At 42.2% G+C, this 5,000-nt stretch overlaps 1 pseudogene; it reads right to left on the minus strand.

Annotated features, from left to right (window-relative positions):
- Positions 1-4,438: 4,438 nt before the first annotated feature.
- LOC132162923 (uncharacterized) overlaps positions 4,439-5,000 on the minus strand; it is a 6,400-nt pseudogene continuing 5,838 nt past the window's right edge.

The raw sequence follows: 5,000 nt of genomic DNA on the forward strand, positions 1-5,000 counted from the left end.
TTCCCAACCAGCTAAAACGTAGATAAAATGCATGTTTTGTGAGCATACGCTTAGTACATTTGTAGTGATCTCTCCCTTTCTGTTGCGGTATCTAGGTTTATCGACTAAAGGTACCCTCACCCTAACATGTGTTCTGTCTAATGCAGCTAAACAATTCTTTATATATAAAAATAAAAATATAAGTATGTAATATCATAGTTGAGTGACATAAAATTAGCAAAAAGTGCATTATAATATACCTTAAACCATTTCCATCTCTCATCTGTAGAGTTTTTGGGAATTGGCTTCGGTTCCTTAAGAAACTCCCTGTGTAAATGTATAACCACATGTATTATGCTTCCGAAATGCCTACTAATTGTCTCTCCTGAACGTCTAAATTGACGTTTTATGATTCTATTTTGACATGATGAGCTAAGATGTATAAAAACATTGCAACTTGCTCATCCACTAGCATGTGTTTTGTGGCTTTTAATCCACCTTTGGCTTCAAGCATATTACATAAATTGCTGAATGCATTTCTATCCATTCTTAAATGGTTATGGTAAGTTTCATCATCCTCATATATTAAACGGTAAAGATCCCCTTGCCTTGAATAAAAATCAACAAAGTATGTATCTCTCAAAGATTTCTTTCAAATACGGTGCTTTACCAAAACACATAACAATTCAAAAAAAGTAACAACAGCGGACAACATATCCACCCAAAACATCAACACTGAAGTCAACTTCCTCTTCTTTATCATGTTCCTTGTAGTCAAACTTAATCGTGCCATAACTGTAAACAAACAACACATGTCTATATTAACCGGAAGAACCCGGCTGATCATAATGTGGTAAATGAGCCGATCGTCGTCCTTGAGGGCATTGACTTAGAAGCCCCCCTCTCCCTCCATATCCATCTGATGGGGGTGCTAGTTGACGAAGCGCTCAACCATTTGCTTGCGGCGAGGAGTGCCGTTAATAGGCCGTGGAAAACCTAGGTTGGGAACCCGCTACACCCTGATGATGCTGCTGATGAGGTCGGGAGTCACTTTGATTGGCTTGCCTCTAAGCTAGGTTCTGAAGGAGTTGCTGCCTCGGGCATGGAGGTTGGCGAAGAACTCATGAACCAACTCCTTAGCTGCCTACCGGTGATCCTCAACCATCGCTAACCACCCCTAAGTGCCACGTCAGGCACATCCACACCCCTCTCAACAATAACCTTCCAACCCTTGTAGATGAGTTGGAATCGGTTCTCCTCCTTGTCGACCTTGAAGCGGTCATGGTCGTAGGTGCGGCTAGCGTGATCCTCGTCGATGGCGGTGTTGACCTTGATAAAAGGGGCGCCACAATCAAGACTGCTGGCTGGAGACTTGTCGAAGGGGCCTCCTCCATCTTGAAGTTTGAGTCGAAGTTGGGGTCCTGGGCCTTTTGAATCTGGGCTTGAGCCCTGCGAGATCAAGAAGGGTATGCAGAAGATGAGGCTGCTACGCTCGCTTTAGTCCGTCCCATCATCCTGCATTGCATAAAACACTAATAATACTACTTCTAGGTGTGACCTAAGCAATATCCTACCCCAACTACATATGCAAGTAGCCTAGTTCTAGGGACTAAAATTCCCTCCCAGTTAATGGGTAAAATGCAAGGAAATAGTGTAGAGCATGAGGGAGTTTAATGAAAGCCCAACTTAGTGAAGTTGTGGGAGGTTCATTTACCGTTGGAGTCATGGTCACAGGATAAGGTCGGATCATGATTGATGGATTAGCTTTTAGGGGTATTTTGGTCATTTTTGGGCTAGTCAAAATTGCTAAGTCCGATGTGGTAAAAATGATGGGTTTCGGATGTTGGGTATGGCTTTCATTAAAAAATCGTTTAAGGGGTCTCCATAGATGGGAACACCCTTATGTGAGAGATGGGCATTGTTGGGTTATTAAAGAAGGGTAGTTCAAGTTAGTGGTGTCCTCAATATGTGAGGGCACCGAGGTAGTTGGAAAGTCACAGGAATTAGGGTTTAGGGCTAAGGGCATTTTGGTCATTTCAGAGTTCGGACGAAGATACCAAAATTCAAATGGCTAGGTACATAGGTGGGGCTTTCAATTAAAAGGTTTGAGGCTCAATTCAATAAGTAGACCCGACCTGGTAACAAAATTGGGTAATCCCTGAATTAGAACAAAAATACCTAATTTAAGGGCTAAGGGTACTTGGTCAATTTTGGATTCGGGCAAAACCCTGGAATCCATGGTGAAGCATAGATCTGGCCTCTAGTTAAGGGGTTTGGGCCTCAATTGGTCCATGGGGCTCGATTGATGTGACAAAAACTAGGATTTTTGAATTTAGGACAGAAACCCCTAAATTCAAAAGTTAGGGTTTGGGTGTGCCAAAATTGGCCAATGGGGTTAGTGGGTCTTGGTCCTAAGTCAATATGGGAGCATTAGGGTCATAACACATGCATCAATTAGCATGGTGAAATCAAGAAATGCAAGGGTTTCAGATTTAGGGCAAAAATCACAAAATCCGAATGGGTGATGATTTGAAGGGAATATGATGGTTAAAACACATGTATCTATCCTAAAGTATAATCCTAGTACCCAATCAACCAACTATATGTCGTGAAATTCAAGGAAATCAAAAATCCCTAATTTTAAACTCTAGATTTCCAAAATTGAAATAAAAGGTTGAAAATTCACATACCTTGTTTGATCCGTGTAGAGAGGTGGAAATCTGGAAAACCTTGGTAGATTGAAAGACACTTGGCCGAAAACGGTATTGAGGGTGTTTGGCTCGAGAGAAAATACGTTACGACTCCCAAATACACCTAGAAGGGGCTTGAATAGGTGTTTAACAAAATAAATGCGGAATTAAAATTAACCTCATGCAACAATCATCTTGCACCAAAATATGTAAAGCAATAAAGCAATTAACACAAGTATTTTGGTGACGAAGTGGAAACCAAGAACCTCTTGGAAAAACCACTCCGGGGCAGGGGACCCAGAAAATCGTTCACTATAAAAGGAGGAGGAAATACAAGTTGTTCACACTTACAAAACCTTTGAAAGTTGGCACAAACCCGTCTAGACAAGTGACCCGCTTGCTAGGCTACCGCCGTAGTCCTCCGGTACTCCTTCTATTGATTTTCCTTGTTAGAACCTCTAACAAGTTGCAACAAACCAATTACAACACAACAAGATAACCAACACTTGCTATAAACAAATTCAGCAATTACTCCACGAGAGTTGTGGCTCTATGGCACACGACAAAATCTCTCTTAGCACATAAATGAAACAAACTCAAGAACTAAGTCTTTTTGTCTCAAGTTGAGCTTGTACTCTCCGTAGTTTGCTTGATAAAAACGAGTGCCCAAGTCCCATATAAATAGGCTCAAGAGAACAAGTCCGCAGCAAAAAAACAAAATAAAAGATAACTGCTGATGGGCGTTAGGGGCATTCAAACAGCTAGTGCTCCATGCGCAGTAAATGTGTGTTAGAGCATCTCCAAGTGGGTGATAGACCAGTAGTGGGTGTCAGGCTGTCAGTCAGAGGCCCATGCGATGTCAGAAGGTAGAAGGTAGGCGTGCTCCACTGAAAAGATGTTGTCTAAACAGAAGAATCGGTTTTGTCTCGAGTCCCCCGTTCGGACCGCCAACCCTTGCATCCGAACGGGCCATGCTGGAAGTGCCCTGATAGCTACCCACTTGCTCCTTCGCCCATTAATTCTTGCTGAGTGGGAATCTTCCAACTGATGCTTGCCTGCTTCCATTAGAGAGAGAGGGAATATTCTTAAGCTTCCATGCTTGTATGTTTGCACTTAAAATAAGCTGAGTGGAATCTCCCGTAAATCAAGGCTCACATATTGAAACCCTAGCAAGGATAAAATGATTAGAAAAATCATAATAAACAATCCTGCGAGCCATCATTTGGACGGAATGCGAATAGGGCTTCGAACGGACGCTTCTGACCTCCAGTGTAATCCTTCAAAAAATGCATATTGGAAAGGGGCATTCAGATGGCTTTTTGGGTGCGCTTGGACGGGCTGCTAACGTCACTGCGAACGGTCAGCTCTGACCTCTCTAGAATTTCTTCAGAAACAGTACACGACCAATGGGTGTCTGGACGACCTTGCGAATGGGCTATTTTGACCTCCTTGTAAGTGTTGTAGAAACTTCTAGATTTTTAGTAAACACATTAAAAATATTTTAGTCACTGAATTAAGCCAATCTCACTCCCCCTTTGGCAATTCGATGATAAAACTCAAAATCAAAAGATATTGAAAATAATATCAAACATTTGCAATAACATAAAAAGTCCACAATGTCCAACAGTTTAACACAAGAACCCATCAAAATAAACTGTTAGAACTGAATTGAACTACTCCCCCTTTTATCACAAGTGTCAAAAGGAGGTAAAAATAGAGAATCAGCCATTGTGTTCATGAATAAGATCCTGGATGCTCTTCAAATCTGACTACAACTGGGAGATGTCTGCATGAAGAGATGAAGTAAGAGAAGCGATCGAGGGCTCTATGGTGGAGAGGCAACCAGCAATCGAGGATTCTATAGTGGAGAGGCGACCATCAATCGAGGATTCTATAGCGGAGAACCGACCATCGATCCACTCTCGAAGAGAGGCAAAGGAATAAGAAGATGGGGTAGGGCCATTGCTGGAAGAAGCTCTGACTGACGAACTAGCAGGCAATGGAGGCAGTCTATAAGGGCGAGGGTGAGCAGTCACTTGAGATGAGGATCTATTGAAGGTGCTCTTGTTAAAGTCTCCCAGTACCATGACAGTAGGCTCATATTCATGATGCTCAATTTCATGATGAGCAATTATCTTGGTAATTAGACCTTCAAATAGAAGAGAGATGTTGTCATGATAAGCCACCAACATAAGCCTGATGGCGTGAGAGGCAAAGTCGATGTCGGTCCCAATGGAGAGAGCATAAAAAAAGTATGCTCGATCAAGCCTGAAATCTGTTTGATGTCTCACAAGCCATAAATTTTGAAATACAATTCGGCTCAAGACCCTT

The sequence above is a fragment of the Corylus avellana genome, chromosome ca10 (assembly GCF_901000735.1).
Source record: "Corylus avellana chromosome ca10, CavTom2PMs-1.0".
Taxonomy (NCBI): Eukaryota; Viridiplantae; Streptophyta; class Magnoliopsida; order Fagales; family Betulaceae; genus Corylus; species Corylus avellana.